The following is a 20,232-nucleotide window of genomic DNA, read 5'->3' as shown; positions in this document are numbered from 1 at the left end:
AAATGTTCTTTATTATTAATTTTTATTTTTTTACTAAACACAGGTTATTTACTTTGTATCCCAGCCATAGCCCCCTACCTCATTCTTTCCCAATCCCACCCACCCTCCCTCCCTCATCTTCTCCCTGCCCCTTTCCAAGTCCACTGCTAGGGGAGGTCCTCTTCCCCTTCCATCTGACCCTAGCTTATCTGGTATCTTCAGGACTGGCTGCCATGTCCTCCTCTGTGGCCTAGCAAGTTCTTAATTATACATTCTTACACACAGAGAAACATACAGACACTGACAAGCATAAAATAGGAAAGAAAACTAAATTTACAAAGTCATCAGTTTATTTTTCTAAGAGGAACATCTGGTTAATAAAGAAGACAACAGATATTTAATTTGAACTGAATGTTATGAAGACAAAGCCAAAGAGCCCTGCAAACCAGCCTAGTTTCTTAAGTCTCAAAAGAAAACCAAAGACATTTCATGTGAACATAGAGATGGGCATGGGATTTTAATCATGAAAGAAAGAATGTTCTCTGAACAGGAAGAAACTCCCATGAAGTGTTCGAGCAGTTCTTTGAGCTTCAGGTGTTTATAAGGACCTAAGCAATTGGAAGGCTGCTGGAAAGAAAGAGCAGGCTGAGATGATAGTCGGCATATAGGTGGGAAAACCCTGTTTCTCTGACAACACAGGACCTTAAAAGTTACTCGAAGAACTTTGTTCCACGTTTCTGGATGCCAGTGGTCACATTTTGTCATTAGTAAGCCAGCGCTTCATGAACATTTCCCCCTCTCTTTTCTCTCTCTCTCCTCTCTCTCTTCTTCCAATGGCTATTGGATAATATGTTGATGTCTGTATCTGCAGACTGATCACCTAATTCTTTTCTACTATCTTCTCCCCAAATATTTGTCTTCAAAAGGTCCACACTGTCTATCTGGGTCCATGACTTTTCTCCCGTTATTGGAAGGACATTGGGTATATTAGATTAACCCCTTTTATTGGTACTATTTCATTCTAATTTTATTCTTAGGTACATGTTGAAGGTACTTATTTCTAGATACTTGGTATGTACATGCTTTGGATTGTAATGTCCTATGAAGCTGTAGTAGAGATGTTGATGATCATCTAGGGGCATGCTGAGCTCCTTCCCTAGCACACACAACAACTGAACACCCAGGAAAGACAGAAAACCAATCCAAAGAGAATGTAAAACTAACAGCTTTATAGCTTTTGAGTGCGTAGGGCCCTAAGGCTAGGATTTCACTGAAGGGACTCTTGGCGGGGTGTTTTATTGAGTCTCTGAGTCCACCTGTTTTACCTATTTGTATGGATTAGTTAATCACTAGAGCCTTCCTATCATTTCTCATTGTAACATCTTCTAACAACAAAATTCAGCCATTTCAAGGACATGGCATTCACATTCCAGGAAAATCGATTGATTTTTTTTTTCACTAATTCTTCCTAAAAGCAACTTCCTTATCTCTTCTGACTAGTTTAGTTTGAAGTCTATTTTTTTCTAGTATTAGAATAGTTGCAGTTGCTTATTTCATAGTTACATTTATTTGGAATAACTTTTGTGACCCCTTTACCCAAGGTGATGGTGGTGCTTGTCATTGACAATGAGGAAATTTTTTTAAAATTTGATAACATATATATATATATATATATATATATCTGTATATGTATTTATATAGGCTAGCATACTGTAGAATTTTCATTTCAGTACCTAGAGTATAGTCCCTGTGCAGTATAATTGGGCACACGCAAGAGAAGTGGAGTACAGGAGTCCATGCTGGTTGGACTGCTGAGACAAGAGCTTTCTGGGCAACATAGAAAGTCCTAAGCCAAGGAAAACAAGTTCTGCTAATTGCTGTAGGTGATTTGTATGCTGTCGTCCAGACCCAGAAATCCTGCCATCTTTAGGTAGGCCTGGTGGAAGAGGCCATAACAAGTACCTGAAACATGGTTAATTATAACATATGTTAGCCTAAGCAGTGAAAGTCATGTTTCCTCACATGACTTTCTGTGCCATATAGTTCTCTAAGCTATTTTTATCAATGGAAAAGTTGAACTTTCTTTTCTACTCAAAATAATAATGGAAGAATAATATATATATATATATATATATATATATATATATATATATATATATGCTCAGTTCTAGTTTTGATCATTGTTCTGTGGATAAGGCTAAGTTTAAATAAATCATAATAATGACAAAATTGAACTTAATGGGTAAAGTTTTATTTTTGGTCCATTTCTATTATGAAAAAAGGACATTGAAGATGAATGATAATTCTAGACTAACCCTCAAATTTGTTATAAAAAAACCTAGTTTAATCTAGCGCTGAGAATGAATGATTAAGTGATATAATCATATCATATAATTAAGTGACTTGTATAAACAAGTCAGTATAACTCACTTAGGTCAGATGTAATATCTAAATATATCATCTATTAATTATTTAGAAATTATTTTATGTAGAGCCCTTTTTGATACTTTTTAAAATCTACATTGGTATTTTGACATTATATACTTCTGTTTGAGGGTGTCAGATCCCCTAAAACAGGAGTTACAGATAGTGGTAAGCTGCCTTGTGGGTGCTGGGAATTGAACTCTGGTCCTCCTGAAGAGCAGCCAGTGCTCTTTATCCCTGAGCCATCTCTTCATCACCTGCTCTTTATCCCTGAGCCATCTCTTCATCACCTATGTAGAGCTCCTAATGCAAACCACTTCTTTTTACTTGATTGACACTACTCATTGCTGTAGTCACATATAACAAATACTATAGCTGATTTGTCTTGTTGTAAAACTTGTAGAGAGTAGGAAAAGAGTTGTTTTGTTTACTGTTGTATGTCAGTGCTGACATTAGTGCTTGTCAAAGACCATTTAGCAATGATTTCTCAATTAATGAGCAATGATGTATAGTGATAATAACATCCTCTTTTTTCGAGCAACAATGTATAAGTTGAAGAGGGCAATTTCTGTGCTTCATGGTTTCTTGGCTATTCCTTGTGTACAATCAAGGGCGTTGCCTTAGGTGGAAGTGAAGACAAAGGTTTCACAACCTTAAATTGGATGAGAACACATATAGCAGCCCAGTGAGGTGAAAAATAACAGAAATCCAGCCTATGTATAATGGGTAAGAGGGAGAAGGTTCTCAGAGCATCCTGCCCCAGATGTTTGTTCAGCTCCCTAGGATATTACCTGACATTCCCAGATATAGTGCTACTTAGACATAATGAAATTAGTTGTGAGAAAACTATTTTTTTTTCTTGTTAGCCAGAAAGAAGTGATTTATGTCTACTAAAATCTGTACACCTAAAGAAACTAATCAAGAAGGAGGACTCTATCTAAAATGCTCAGTTCCTATCCAGAAAGGTAAAGAGGATGGACATCAGAAGGAGAAAAGTGGCAATAAGTCAGGAACCTGACCTGACACAGAGGACCTCTGAAAGGCTCAGCCTTGAAGACTATCAAAGCAGATGCTAAGACTTATGGCCTACCTTCGGGCAGAGTGAAGGGAATCTTATGAAAGAATTGGGAAACAGTAAGATCTGGAGAGAATAGGAACTCCAGAAGGAGAGAAACAGAACCAAAAAATCTGAGCACGGGGTCTTTCCTGAGAGTGATACTCCAACCAAGGACCATGCATGGAGATAACCTAAGACCCCTGCACAGATGTAGCCCATGGCAGTTCAGTGTCCAAGTAGGTTCCATAGTAATGGGAACAGGGACTGTCTCTACCATGAACTGATTGGCCTCTTCTTTAATTTTCTCCCCCTGAGTGGGGAACAGCATTACCAGGCCACAGAAGAAGTCAATGCAGCCCCTCCTGAGGAGACCTAATTGACTAGGATCAGAAGGAAGGAAAAGAAGACCTCCCTTATCAGTGGACTTAGGGAGGGGCATGCCTGCAGAGGTTTAGAGGAAGGGAGGGATTGGGAAGAGAGGAGGAAGTGAACCACGGGGGGGGGGGGGTACAAAGTGAATAAAGTGTAATTAATAAAGAATTTTTAAAAGGCCCCAAAAGGGAAGTTTACCGAAATTCTTATGAAATTAATAAAAACTATTTTTCCTTAAAAAAAAGTGGTTTATGTATAAGGAAGAGGAAAAGGCTCTCTCAATTTTGAATTCTGAGATCACTTTGCATGGATATGAGCAACTTTCTTTTTTTCTTTTCTTGAATATATAAAAATCCCATTCCAAATATCTACTCTTGATTTTTATTTGAAAAAAAATTATCATAGTATAATATCATAGTATAGTATCATAGTATAATATATAACATAGTATATTTTGATCACACTTTTCCTTCCAACTCCCTTCAGATTCTGCCCATTTCCCTACCCACCTAATTTTATGTTTTTTTTTCTTTTTCCCTTTTATTCAACAAACAAATAACCAAAATTACAAAACATAAAAATTCCCATAAAAGCACAAAAATAAAAAACAGAGAAGCAAAGAACTAATAGGACAAACATTTCCAGAATGAAGCATAAAATTTCAGAGAAGTAACATTGGGTTCATTTTGTTATCCATTCATATGTTGATGGAAATCTATGCTGTTTTTCTGAATATTACAAATAGAGCAACAGTGAGCATGGATGAGCAAGTGTGTTCTCATTAGTGTGTATAGTACTTTGGATATATGTTCAACCATTTTATAGCTGGAGCATGAGGTAAATCAATTGTCAACTTTCTGAGGAATCCTCACAGTGATTTACATGTTTTTATTCCAGTCAGCAATGAATAAATAAGCATTCTCCTTTTCCCACATCCTGACCTGCATGAAGTGACATTTGTTTTACTGATCTTGGCTATTTTTCCTGTTGTAAGATTAAAATCTCCAAGTAGTTATCATGTTCACTTTTTGATAACTAAAAATATTGATCATTTTCTTTGAGTGTTTCCCAGCCTTTCATTGTTTCATCTGTCGAGCACTCATTGGTTAGTTCTGCCCACCATTTTTAAAAAACTTTTTAATTGGTTCTTTGTGAATTCACATCATGCACTCCAGTCCCACTCATCTTCCACATCCCTTGTATCCTGCCCTCCACCATCTTGTAACTTCTACCAAACAGACAATTATGTGTATGTGTATGTGTGTGTGTGTGTGTGTGTGTGTGTGTGTAGTGGAAGCTGTAATGTGTCACAGTGTGTCACACACATCTTTACTTACAAATGTTATTGCAGTGACTCATTGGTTTCGTTTGAGGCCTATGGCTTCTTCTGCACTATCTATACTGGATCCTCAGAGGCATTTCTCTCGGATATCCTGCTGTTGCCCCGTGTCATGGAGATACCACATTTTTGGTTCTGTACGACCAGCCCATTCATGCCCTCCAGCAGTTCACAGATGGGGAAGATGTTGGTGTGGGCTAATTCAGAGCCCCAGATCTGGACCTGAGAGGCCCCTCAGTTGGTCAGCCTGAAGACCTTTCTGCTCTCATGCCTTCAGGCAACTCATCAGAAAACTCTGTTGCCCAGTTGAGTTGCAGGGCCCGCTCTTCCAAGTGTTGCAGCCCCTGAGAGACAAGGCCAGTTCTTCCATTCTCATGAACACAGGTCCAGCTCTCCTGCCTACCATAGATGGCAAGGCATGAGGGAGGGGAAGAGGGCATCTGTCCCTCATTTGTACCACCTCCCAGCAGTCAAGACACAGGGCCTGCTCTCCTGTGTTCATACCCTCCAGCTGGTTCAGGTGCAACCCCCACAAACAGGACCAGCTCTTCTGTGAGGCCTAGGAAAGATGTAGGGCCTTCTCTCTTGAGTGCTGCAGCAATTTAGGATCAGAGACAGCTCTCCTGCTCTCATGACCCTATGACCACCTCTCCTGCTGTCCTAGGTAGTGAGGGGCAAGGGCAGGGAGGCGTCTTTTCTTGCCCATGCTGCTGAACAGCAGACAAGTTGTGAGGACAATCTCTCCCGGGCTCACACCATCAGAGCTGTCTCACCTATACCCCCACCACCAGGGCCAGCTCTACTGTGTTGTTCAATCAAAGTGCATGGCCAACTCTCCCGTCCTCATGACCCCAGGGTCAGTTCTTCTGCCTGACAGGTGGTGAGGGGCAAGGGGATAGGAGGATATTTCTCCTTTTTACATCACACAAGACGTGAGTGGTGGATGGGGACCAGCTCTTCCATGCACATATATTCATGGCCTGATTCACCCACAAATCCAGCAATGTGCCGGGGTAAGTGGGGGGCTGGAGTTAGGGGTGTCCTTCTCCCAAGCACTGCAGCTGGCTAAGGGCATGGGCAGGTTTTATGCTCTCATGCTCCCATGGCCAGCTCTCCCAAGATGCCCAGGTGAGGAGTGAAGCCAGTTCTGAATAGCTCTCAGAGATCAGTAAGTCTCTGAGCATCAGTCCAGGCTAGTGACATCCACCTAGCCTGTGGTGGTAACAGACCCTTGCTGCTGTACAGCCACAGAACCAGATGTCTCCTCCCTGACCTCCATGGTAGCACTGGCCAGTTCCCCACCATGGTCCCAGGTGGCATCATAGGCTAACTCACATCAGGCTGTTCCTCACTTCCCTGCCTCTCCTCACTGTGCCCACACCCTCTGTTTCTCTTTCTTTCCCTTTCTCCATCACTTACTTGCTGCTCTTAGTGCTGTGCAGGGTCTCTGAGTATCTGGGCAGTCTCAGGTGTGGTCTCAGTAGTGCTATGACACTCTCCTCCTCCCAAGGCCTTCACAGCACACACCAGAAGTCATTTCAGGCTAGCTTCAGTCCATACACCCTGGCACTGGACTGGTGGTAGTCTCAGGCTCACTGTTTTTGGGGAATGTTAGGCTACTAATAATTCAGTTGTTCCTAGTTCAGAACACTGATCATAGACACATATTCTCTCTTCTCAGCCAGTCACTGACTCATGTGTGACACACAGTCACACCTGCGACGACTCTAGGTTCAAGTGCACGACATTTTAAATTTTTTCACCTTAACGTTCAGAGTTTTTATTTAGTTTTGTAAATATATTTTAGACAACAGCTCTCTGCAGATGCATAAGTGGTAAAGATCATTTCACGTCCCGTAGGCTGCTTCTTTGTCAGAGTAATGTTGTTCTTTATCCTACAGAATCTTTCAAACTTCATGAGGTCCCACTTACTAAATTACTGGTCTTTGTTTGTACTGTTGGTGTTTGCCTGCATGTATGTCTGAGTACCATATGCATGTTATACCTGAAGAAATCAGAAGAGGGAGTCAGAACTAGAATTATAAATCATTCAGTCACCATGTGGGTGCTGAGAATTGAAGGTCGGTCTAGAAAAGAGTAGCCATTGTTCTTAACTGCTGTTCCAACCCTGCAGCCCCTATTTTACAGTTTATTGGTAAAGAAAATCATGCATTTCAAATTCTGAGAGGAGCACCACACTGAAATATTTCTTCCATGTTAACCATTATCCTAATGGGGAAATTCAACTTAGAACACATTCAGATCTGACTAATTGTTTAAAAGTGGGACTACTGTTGCTGTCTATTGCCTTGACTTACATTATCAGTTAATTAAAATTGTTGATAATTCCACATTTTATTAAAATTTTTTCCAGTCATTAGATATAGAGGTGGAAAAGGCCAATGCATTCTCAATCTTTGATCTGTCACTTTTTTGTTACTTTGTTACCTTATTTTTTTTCATCCATCAAATAAAAATGAATCTTTCTATTGTTTCTAGATAACAAACTCATCCCTGGTTTCTTGGGTTGTTAACAATAAGCTTCTCGCCAATAAGACTGGCCAACCTCCATCTGAAAAAACTAGGTGGTTATTAAACGTGGTGCATTGCATCACAGAGAGAAGCATGGTTAAGTATTGGAGTACATTTTTATTTAGAACAGTCCCTATACATTGAAATAATTAAAGATATATTTTTGTTTCATATTTTTATGTGCCTTACGGCTTCTCAAGTTCATCCTCTAGCATGACCAACTCTGATGTTCATGCCATCATACTACATAAGTAAAAATTCAGTTGATATCTGAAAATAGATAAATCTGTCACTAGAAAAAGTAAACTTACCTATTTTCAACCACATACATATATCCTGGATTTCAGGAATCACTACTTTATTTTAGGCAGACAGTGTACTTTGTAAGAGATAATATATTTTTTTAACTTTTATGAATTACAGTTTATTCACTTTGTATTCCCCCATAAGCCTCTATCTCCTCCCCTTTCAATCTCACCCTCCCCCCTCCTTTATGCATGCCCCTCCCCAAGTCCACTTATAAGGGAGGTCCTCTGCTCCTTACTTCTGATCTTAGTTTATCAGATCTCTTCAGGAGTGGCTGCATTGTCATCTTCTGTGGCCTAATAAGGCTGCTCCCCCCTCAGGGGGAGGTGATCAAAGAGCAGGCCAATCAGTTCATGTCAGAGGCAGTCCTTCTTCCCATTACTATGTAACCCACTTGGACACTAAACTGCCATGGGCTACATCTGTGCAGGCGTTCTAGGTTATCTCCATGCATGGTACTTGGTTGAAATGTGAGTCTCTGGGAAGAATTGTGATTGGTAGAATGAGGTGAGATTTTTCCAATGTTCTATTTCTCTGCCATATAACAGAAATTTCTTAAATGTTCTGAACCCCATATCTCTAGGTTTTGGTTTGAATCTCTGTTCACACTCCGGTTTCATATATTGACATTCTCATCTGCTAGGTGATGACATGGAAATGCTTTATGAGATGTCTAGAACACACCATGGCTAGATGACACAGAGAACTGTATTGCACTGTCGACCACATGAATATACTGAGAAGGTGTCAAGGAATGATCAAATAATATCCAGACAGTGAATATACCATCAAGTTGATATTGGACTTCTCAGCTTCCAGAGAAATGATGAATAATGGTAGTGTTAATAGCATGATATTTTGCTACTGTAGTTTTTCCAGACTAAATTAAGGTCTTAAAATAACTGAATTTTATAAATTCAGTTATTTTAAGACTTTAAGACTTTGTCAATTATATAGCTAGCTAGTCCTATTCTTATGTTATATTTTTATTAAAAATGTTTGCAGTAATAATTGTTATTATTTTCAGAACAGTAAGTTATTTTGTTATATTTATAGTAGATAAACAGTCCAATTTGCAGCCCATGGATTTCACGTCACAGACAAAAATAATACAAAGATAAATGCTGAAAATAAGTACAGGTTCACAGCCAAGTTAAAAAGTGACCTGAAAGAGGACTGCATACAATGAGAAAGTACATGTTAAAAATGAGTCCAGGAATTGAGCTGAGTTTGACAGTTAGATGGCTAGACTCTGAAGAGTTTGTCTGCTATCTCAGTCAGGTGAATCCCACAGGGCAATCTTGCAGGTATTTTGTCTCCCAAAGGAACTACATGAGTCTACGTTTGGAAAACATTTTCACCTGCATTGTCTTACTTGAGTTCAGTGTAATCTTGTCAATTATGCATTACTCTGAAGTACAATCATAAAATTCTCAGAGATCAATGACTCTCCAAGGTGACACCCTTTGCAATTTTTAAGGCTGATATAGAAACCTAGTTTTCGTAACACTGTACCTTACCTCCTCATTGCTTGTTTCATTGTAGTGAGCTCCTCCCTGTACCCTTGCTGACCGATACTCCATAGACTCTTATCATTGTAGGAAAGATAAAGAACACCTTCTTAATATAACAAAGTCTATCCATTTACCTCTCAAAACAGAAAATACAAAGGATAAAACAAGCCATAAAATCAACTTACTGATTTAAATGATTGACTCAACAAGCCATAGAATAGTTAGCCATTCGTTTTTACCAGTGTCTAAGTCATGGTTAATACTGCTGTGATGTAGTACCATGACCCTAAGCATCTTGGAACAGGGTTATTTGTCTTATATCTTAAATCACAGCGTGCTGAGAAAAACAAATGCAGGAACTAACACTGAGCTGGACTATGACGTTGAAAGTGATGCAGAGGCAACAGAGAATTGCTAGTTACTGGCCTGTTCTTCAGGCTTGTTTAGCCTGCTTTCTTACTGACCCCAGAACTACCAAATCAGGGATATTCCCACCTACTATATCTTAAGCCTTTCTCTTAAATCACTAAACAAGAAAATGTCCCATAGACTCGTTTATGGCATCATTTTCTCAAGTGGTGTTTCTTCCGTTTAGATGACACTTGCTTGTGTCCAGTTGACATAAAGTTAACCAGCACAGATCGTCATTAACAAAATATGTACATTCTACTTAATCAGGTTCCCCCCCCCACACTTTGGCTGTTTTAAAGAATAAAACGCATAGTTTGGGAACATCTAACAATTGGCATTCCAGTGAATAAGCACGTTACCACATAAGAAAATTGTCATAGAACAACAGTGATAATTATAATGACAAGAAAATAGCAAAACCAATAAAATATGCATACACTATGGTGTCTATCTAATTTCTACCTACCTCTGTATCTTTCTATCCTTACAAATCAGCTTCAAATACTTTCTCTGGTTGGAGACCTATGAAATATAATTCTGTGCATAGCTTATGCAGGCAAAGATTAAATGCCTTTAGAGAACAAGTATTTTACTCAATTCAACATCAATTTATAAAGGTGACTGAGACACTATGCCCATTTTTCATGGTATGTATATGACACCAAGACTCATTTCTCACTTTGATGGTTTTCAACCTTCAGTTTAATAAAGTGGGGACATCTGAGACATCAGATGTTGTATGACATCCTCACCATTCATTCCCAAGTGTCAAACTGATACTGAATTTACCACTTACTTACTATCTCTCAGCATAAGTAACAGTCCTGCCCTTAACAATACGCTGAAAGAAACAGGAACAAAGGCAAAGGGGGTTATTCTTCTAGGGAAGGGATGAACGCTCAAGGTTCCTGCCACAGCTTCTTTGTCTTCTCATTCTCTTTTGAAAACATAACTTCATATGCTTAGAGTAGATTTCACAGGAACAAGGCCAAAATGGTACCATACAAACACAGTAGTTAGGTCTCTTTTGGAACTTCTCTGGCAAAGCATTGTTTGCTACCAAGTTACCCTTCTGGTATACCCTTCATTGCCAAGCCAACTTGAATTCTTTCTTCAGTTGCACAAATGTATCCACAGGCTGCTCCTTTGGAAAAAAAAAAACAAAAAACAAACATTCTATTGGAATATCTAGATGCCTGTTCTGTTTTATCATTTATTTTATAATGCTGTATTTCAAAGTAATTTTTCTAACCTAATTCCAGGAAAATATATATTAAGAGAGGAAAATGTGGACAGAAAATTTGTGTAGTTTAATGGTCAAAGTATTTTAAGTTTGGTGGGGGTCTCATGGTAACAGCAGTGCCCACCCAAAATCAATCATATAAAGAGATTACATCAATCTCTTAGTGTCACTGTAGAAAAACATCAAACTGGAGATGGCTTAAAATATATGAATTTGTCTCAAAATGCCTGGTTGAGGGTGAGACTAGGTTTCTTTACACCTATGAAATAAGTTTCTTGTCTGAATCTTACAGCATCTGTCTGTTTTTCACAAGTTTTGGCATTCCTTGCCTTCAGTCACATGGCCATTATGCCTTCACATTGTCTTTCTTTCTTTCTTTCTTTCTTTCTTTCTTTCTTTCTTTCTTTCTTTCTTTCCTTCCTTCCTTCCTTCTTTCTTGCTTTGTAGCATTGTCTCTGGGGAACCACTACCCTTTTTGCACATTCCAATGTGTGTGGATCAGAACCAATCTCAATAACTTTGCTTTTATTTGATTGTCTTGTTTTGTTTTATTTTTTAATCCTACAGCCAAAAACATTGGCATCTGAGATCCTAGGAATTAAAACACAAGTGCAATCCCTTTGGGGACATAATTCATTCAATATTAGAGATGAATTAATAGCAAAGTATCATCTCAGAAAGGGATTCAGCCATTTGTATCTGGTCTATGATACTAACCCTAAGTCTTATGTTAGGTTTCCAGAGTTTCCAAGTGTTTTGTTAAAGTTCTTATAGTCACTTAGTTTTATGATTGCTAAACTAAACATTGTTCACTTGAACCATCTATGCATGCTAATTTTCTCTTCTCTTCTAAATCTGCCTATTTACTTGTAAGAACTAAGGCATCAATGTGCGTTTGGATTCACCTGTGGGTGCAGAGCTGCTAATTTTGTTTTTCTAAGATAAAACATCACTGTGTTAGTATCTTCCTTGCAGCATTCATTTCTATATTATTCTACTTTTTTAGAGAAATTTTTCTTTAGTTGCCAGTATTGTTTCAGATTTTAGTCCTTATATTTAACAGTACTGTTTCCAAATATAATAGGTATTATTACAAGTAGTAGAAACTTACATGTGTGTGTTGAAAAACAGCATTTGTGTACATCAAACAAAAATATTTATGCATTTTTGAGTCATTTTGGTAGATCACTTTGTTGTCACATATATTCATGTTACAAAATTTAAAAGCAGTTTAAAATCGTCCTTTTAGCTTAAATTTACTATTTAAAGTATAATATAACAAAAAAACCTACTTCATGATTCATATTATACTTAAAAATGCTATCAGTATCCAGAATGCATTGAGTTCTGGGAAAAGCATCTGGTCATGATAAGGGAAGCCATAAAAATGTTTATGACAACAGCTAGTTCTAATCTCATACCAGTCGCTGAGTTATTGTCATACACACACACACACACACACACACACACACACACACACACACACACACAGAAGGGGGGAGAGAGAGAGAGAATAGTGAAACTATGTTCTAGATTTTTGTTTTTAAGAAAATAACCTATTTGGAAACATTTAACCACATCTCCAATAAGCTCATTTGTTTGATAATATAATGCCTTGACATTGCATGTTGCTGATGGATGTCTAGTTACCTGAAATGATTATTTTTGTACAAGTAGGTATTTGAACTACAAGGGATATTCCTAGAAGTGAGATTCCTACATTCAAGCATATGTACTTTTAAATTTTGCTGCATATTGCCAAGTACTCTCAAAAACAATATATAAAAATGTCTGTTTTCTCACACCCTTGCCAATTTTCATAATCTTTGGCAAACTTGATAGGTTTAAAAAAAACCAGAAAAACAGATTCATTTTGTTATTTAATTTACATTTTACAGAATAATTAGATTGAGCATCTATCCTTATGGTTTTAAGCAACATCAATCTTTCTCTTTTTTGTGAATTAAACTGCTTGCTTATCTTCTCTTTTTCCATTGAGCTCTTGTCTGTAACATTTCCCCTGTGTGTGAGTTAAAAACAATAAAAACGTTTTCCAAATTTTTAGACAGCATTAAGATTCTTTGGTGTATTGTTATTTTGGCAGCAGGATTTTTAAAAACACGATCTTTTTTTTTTTTTTTTTTTTTACAGAAATCTGTGACTTGTGTATGCATAGTCATATGTTCAGAATGACAGCAGATTGATGTAACGCTCTTCCCACTCTGTTGCAGTTCTGCTCAGTAACATGGGGAAAGTGGTCAGATCATATGCTTCCCTTGCCTCCTTTCAGAAGGAACATCACAATCGCCACCTTACCTTCTAGGACTTACTGAGAAATAAACTTATGAGATAATCAAATCTTTCTTTGTGGTTATCAAAATATGAACTTATAAATGCTAAGTAGACTCAATAAAAGTATTGTAAAATACTACATCTTTTGCTGCATCATTTAATACTGAGGTCTTATTTTAATAATTACATTTTCCTACTTCTTTGATACCCCCTTTTTTCATTTTGCTCCTTTTTACCTTTTACATGTGACAATATTCTTTTTGCCATTGCTTTTATGGAGCACACACCAGTTTAAATACAAATGAAGGAACACAGAGAACACACAGCCTTGGTGGTCATTGATGATGGTGTCTGTATTTCTTGACAAACTCAACCAGTGAATCGAATGTAACTGGAGGTCACCTATAGATATTTAAAGAAGAAAGATGTATTCACATTTCCGTGAGGGGAACATACTTTGGAGAACACCAGTCCAACACCCCAGTATCTGAAATAAAGCTAAGGTCCTTTTAGTAACTGGTTTTGCTATAGGATTCATAGTTGCTTTCTCTTGTGAAGAAATATTTACATCACTTATTTATTTAAAAAAAATAAAGCAACTAAAAGAATGAGCAGCTTGAGTCTATTGGACAAAAAAAAAAGAGTTCAAAATTAGGATTGTGAATAACAACCTCCCTGCAGCCTTGTCATCCATGAAAACAGATAAGGCAAGAGCAATAAATTTTGTGGAAGCCACAAAATATCTTTGTGGTATACACTGAATATACACCTTATCTCAGTGATCTTTTCTTCATTTTTGGTTAAATAAATGGCATAACTATTTTGCTATAAACAGCAGAAGAAAGGGAGAAACAGAAGAAGAAAGAAAAAAGAGAGAAGACAGGTAGAGAAACTGATTTATGTTTTAGCATCCATAATACTAAGGATGTGCCATACTTAAACAGCACATGGTTTGACAAGGTAGATAGTTCCTGGAAGCAATTACGAAACCCTTGAGCCTTCAAACTCATCTATTAGAGTCACTGAAGGCATTTGACGAGAAGTCCATGAGGTAATTATATGAATGGGTACTGAATTTCTATATTCACTCATTCATTCATTCATTCATTCACTCACTCACTCACTCACTCATTTATTTACTTATTATTACTAAACTATGGAAACAATGGTGATGCATAGTAGACCAGAGCAAGGTTCATTCCGTAAAACCATACCTTGTTCAAAAAAATTTTTTTTTGATGTAAAATATCTTTTCTTTTTTATTTTATTTTTTTTATCAGTTACATTTTATTAACTCTGTATCCCAGCCGTGTCCCGATCCCTCATTCCCTCCCAGTCCCTCTCTCCCTCCCTCATCTCCACCGTGCCCCTTTCCAAGTCCACTGATAGGGGGACCTCCTCCCCATTCATCTGATCCTGTTTTATCAGGTATCTTCAGGACTGGCTGCAAAGCCCTCCTCTGTGGCCTAACAGGACTGCTCCTCCCTTCGGGGGTGGCACTTTCAAATTAGGGCACATACACAAAATACCTCAATAAAAAACTTGTCCCTCACCTACCAGGCAGACCTGCTTGGTTGTCAAGAAAAGAGAGCCCATTTTGATTGTGAAGGGCACTGCAAACTTTTCACAATGAACATTGCAAAGGACTCCAGGAAGCATACTAGATGCCATCATGATGCCCCACAGCTCCCTTGAAGCTATCCAGAAACCTTAACTTGTGCCAGCAACGTCCTATTTTGTTTTGTCTTTCTTTTTCTGAGTTTAATGGAACATATCGGAGGCATTGGATAGGAAGAAAAAAAAATGTGTTTTTATCTTGCTAGTCCCTCAGGTCTTTCGGTTGACATAATCTCAAATAGATCTCGAATAACCTTCTTGTTGCCCCAATGTTTGATTCCCCAAGGTGTCTGTGAACGTAGCATTTTCAAATAAGACAGAACTTGAATGTCTTTTGTCTTTCTCTTTATAAAACTACTCTCTCGTCAGCATTTAGCCTGCTACTTGAAATATAATCATATCTCTTACAAGCTTCTCCTGATTTTTTTTCTTTTTGTCTTTCTCCAATGGAAACTTTTCTTTAATTTTTACCTAGACATATGCTCTTTCATCATATGCAGTTGTGATCTCTATGGTTGAAATAACAATTTTAAAAAATTACTGGAGAAAATATGCAGTGAAACTAGACCATCTTTCCAAACTGTTGTACATAATTTGCCCATCTCAAAAGCTGGATCATTCCATTGATAAAATAATCATTTTTTTTGTACAGTACTCTGTTTTATATTTTTCACCTCTCAATTTTTTTAACTCAAAATAATATATTTATAAACATTTGCAAAAAGTAAATTATTCAACTCTGTAGGGACAATGTAATATATCAAATAATATTTTAATGTGCTCTTTAATGTTTTCTTTGCATAATTTAAAAGTAGTAATCATTAAAGGCATATTGTTTTCTTCTGTTTTCATATCTGAATTATTTTTTCATACTATTCTAAACTTACATTAGCATTGAGAATATTCTTTACTTCTGAGTGAAATAGTAAATGTTTATGAGAAGTGCTTTGTGCATGAATAGCCATGTCTTACTATCTGTACCTTACAAAGATACAAAGATACACTCTTACTCCAAACTACTTAGTCTTCAGTGTGAATAAAATAAGATGACATCACTTGTAATTACGGCCTTAATTTGCTGGTTTGCAGTTTTTCTCCCTGCCTACTGTGTAAGGAGAAGCTCTTTAGCGAGCTGGCAGCAGAAAAAGAGCCCCGAATCAGAGATACACGATACTGTCTAGTGGCTGGCCAGACTCGCAGCCTTGTTTGAAACCTGACTTCCTTTGAGGGTTGTTCTAATTTTAATACCTGCTGTTCAGCAAAGGCAGTGAGCTCCAGCAGCAAGACAGATGATGCACAGTCTGAGTACAGCGCTTGAGGTTGTTGGCAACCTTATCTTAAAACAGAGTCCTTGCACTAAAGAGATTAGTCTGTGCTAGCGAGGTAACCTGACCAACCAGTCACATCTATGTGTTTGCCAAGGTGTCACTTATTTCCATGTTCCTCACTGCATCATGGAACTCAGTCTAGGTTTGCTACTTGAATTCAATTTAGTATTTGAAAATATTACTGAATTTATTCATCAGTAATATTAACTCAAAATGTATGAAAGAAAGTGGTTTAATAAATTAAAATGAATTCCTATTGTCCTTTGACAAATTTTGTAATATTACTTGCAAGCAGCCACACAAAGAAAAAAAAACACAATAAAATGAAGAGAGCAAAAATCTAATACATTTAGGTAGTTGCCTCATTCCCCTTTTTCATATAAGCAAATGCTTAATAAAACACAATTTATTTCAGAATCATAAATATCGATAGTCTCTTTATGAATTCCCAATGTTCAAAAGAATCTCAGAGCATCAGAAATGAGCTGGGACTATCGATCAGCACAAAGATGTGATGTTGGGAAAGGTCAGGGTAAGATTCAAATAGGGCCTTGCCTAATACATGTTGACGGCAGAAAGGAGCCAAGCTTAGCAATGCTAAGTCATCTCATCGATAATGTATTCTACAAATCTAATTTCATTTGATTAATATCTTGGGTCAAGTAAGGGTTGCATTAAAATTCATCAGATATTTGCATTGTGGGTGCATTTTGTAATTATGTCGAGTCTTTGTAGCTTGTCAGACAAAACATTAGGCCAGATTTAAGGCAGGTTGGGAGGGGTATGCTGCAGTGGGTGGTTTTAAATGCAGTCTTACGAGGCTCCAGAGAGTCTGAAACTGTTCCCTGCTCTTCTGTTAAACTCACTGTCACCAACCCAGTTATTTGCACATCTAAACAGTGTAAGATGTTTGTCTAAGTGAAGGGAATAAAACAGGAGGAAGACATTGAACAGAAGGGGTTCTGGCACCATTTGAATTGACATATGGCAATGGACTCCCTTCTCTCAGGCAAGAAATGACACTTATGTCTGAGGACTCGCTTCACTGACATGTAGAACCTCATATGAGGAAGTGCAAAATCCTATTAAAACCAAGAAGTGATTCGATTCTAATTAGAACATTTTAAGACCTGTATGACCTTCTTTGACACTTCAGAATGTAATTTTTTAGTAATTGTAACTTATCTGTTATTTAACTATTTGAAACTCTTCACTGGACCTCTCTTTTGTACTCAGCATAATTCCAACTGCTATAATTAATCGATAAAGTTCCATGTCTGTATAGAGTTTATCTTTTGACACTTTTAGTGTTATCAAGCTGATTAAATAACAATAAAAAATACAATTAAAAACCCAGCATAACCTTTGTACTACATGCTCAGAAAAAAAATGTTATTTTTTATTTCTTTAAACTATCTTTTTTGTTTGTTTTCAAAATTCACACATTAACATCATAACGCAATGTAATGGTTCTTTGGCACATATTTATTTAACCCTTCTCTGTCACAGACATTAGTTTAAAACTACAAGCAAGATTTACACCTTGCTTTCCAAGCCTAGCAGCCTTTAATTCTTGGTTATAAAGTTATATGAATACTCAGCACAGCCAGAGAGGTACAGACTGATTCAAACTAAGGCAAAAAAGGGGGGGTGGGTGTATAGACCAGAGGATGCAAGCCCAGCCTAAAGGGGTCTGCATCCAATTATCACAAAGTTGATACTGGGCCCAGTATTCCCGTAAGCCCTACGTGCCCAAAGAATCTAGAAAACCAAATTTGTTACATTAAATATTCATAATTAATGAACAAGCCTGAATATACAAATTCACAGCACATACACACACACAAACACACACACCATTGAAAAATAGAGACAGAGAGAGGTGGGAGAGGATTGAGAGAAACTGATTTGGATAATCAGTAAAACCAGTTAGTCTATGTGACATATCTGATAAGTGATATTTTATTCCCTTTTATTTCTACAAAATTAAAGATTATTTTGATTATATGAATGTAGCCAATTGCTTTCAAGGGCTTTGTGATGTCTTATTGCTGTTGTTCTTTTTGTTTGTTTGTTTGTCTTTTATTTTTTGCTCTTTTTTTAATTAATTATTTTTTATTAATTACAGTTTATTCACTTTGTAACTGAACTGTAGCTCCTCCCACTTCCCTTCCAATCCTACCCTCCCTTCCTCTTCTCCATCCATGACCCTCCCAGAGTCCACTGATAGGGGAGGTCTTCTTCTCCTTCCATCTTGACCTAGCTTATCATGTCTTATCAGGACTGGCTGCATTGTCCTCTGTGGCCTGTTAAGGCTGCACCTCCTCAGAGGGATGTGATCAAAGAGCAGGTCACTGAGTTCATGTCAGAGACAATCCCTGTTCACATTATGAGGGAACACAATTGTACACTGAGTTGCCATGAGCTACATCTGTGCAGGGGTTCTAGGTTATCTCCATGAATGGTCCTTGGTTAGAGTATCAGTCTCAGAAAAGATCCCTGTGCCCAGATTTTTTTTTTCCTCTCCTTGTGGAGTTCCTGGCCCTCCAGGTCTTTCTCTCTCTCTTCATTCATAAGAATCGCTGCACTCTACTCAAATTTGGCTTACAATCTAATTAGAATCATTAGGCATGCATCAATACATCTGTATTACTACAATTCTTTCCTAGGGACTCTGATGATAACCATTGGTCTAAAAAGTTGTATACTATTATTATAGTATACAAAATTCTTTTCAGATTTCTCTTTTCTCTCTTTGTTTCCTGGTTTTCAGCCTCACTTCGGTCAAAGCTAACTGCTGAACTGTCATGAATTTTACACACTGTTACGCTTAGGGCTCTTGAAGTGAGTCTTGCCTCTTATTCATCTGTTCTCTCAAAAACCTTTGTTCATTTCTCAGGCCCCAAGTTCAAAGTTTCCCCCTTCTCACGGCCTTCTGTGTTATGCCTTGAAAACCCGGTGTCTCTTTAGCTTGTACTTTGGTTTACCTGCCTTATTGATACTTGACATGACACATTCTCATTACTCATTACATCATGTGCTTTCGCAAAACGTCTAGCATATGGCATTTCAAGAAAATGTTTGATTAGAAAAAAAAAAAAAACTGCAAATCTTCATCTGAGTGAAGAGTAAGGAACTGAGCAAACCTGATGTGTTCTTCACTATGTGCTCATGTTATCAGCCCTTGTGGGTCATATTCTAGAGAATGCTGTAGTTAAATCATGATTTTGAACTTTAATATTTAAACTAAGGCAGAAACAGACACTTTATTTTACAAACAATTTTTTAAAATGCTGCCATCAATTTAAACACTCAATTTTGGAAATACTGTAAACTGCACTGAGCTCTATGTAAATGTTTCTGTTTTGTTTTTTGTTTTTCTTTCTGTTCGGTTCTCGACTTTAATGGGGATTTCCTCGCACATAGGGGTGAATAAATTGCATCAAGGAATGAGGGGATAGACCAGGTGTCAAGGAGGTGACCAAGGAATCCTATTCTGAAAGATTAATACCGGGAGGCATTTACAGTCTGTAACAGTAAGCAGACACTGTTATTGATGTGTCATCAGGCTATGAGTAGGCTCTGCAGCAGGGGTGACAAGGACAAGTTCTGTGTGTTCATCGATCTGCAGTCTCCCGTGCAAAACTCCACATATTTCTGAATGTCTTGAGTGGTTTCATTGATGCAGCTCCTGCCAGATGAGAGGGGAATTGGACTCACCACATTTATTTTTCATGCCGTATTGGCAGTCTCACTTAAGAATTTAATACTTACATAGATGCCGCAGAAAGGGAGGCCTTGAGTACCTTATCAAGTCA

The 20,232-nt window shown here is 37.7% G+C and overlaps 1 protein-coding gene and 1 non-coding gene across 7 annotated transcripts in view; one reads left to right on the top strand and one right to left on the bottom strand.

The window, feature by feature from the left end:
• The window catches only part of Lrrc4c (leucine rich repeat containing 4C), a 1,367,614-nt gene that overhangs the window by 440,777 nt on the left and 906,605 nt on the right, over positions 1-20,232 (top strand). The gene's annotated exons all lie outside the window — the stretch shown is intronic.
• On the bottom strand, positions 6,779-6,907 carry LOC132649149 (small nucleolar RNA SNORA17). The gene has a single exon (XR_009587576.1). It is a non-coding gene; the product is annotated as a small nucleolar RNA SNORA17 (small nucleolar RNA).

This window comes from Meriones unguiculatus, chromosome 18, assembly GCF_030254825.1.
Source record: "Meriones unguiculatus strain TT.TT164.6M chromosome 18, Bangor_MerUng_6.1, whole genome shotgun sequence".
Lineage (NCBI taxonomy): Eukaryota > Metazoa > Chordata > Mammalia > Rodentia > Muridae > Meriones > Meriones unguiculatus.
Note: the sequence above shows the minus strand (reverse complement) of the source record. Positions and strands in the feature narration are given on the sequence as shown.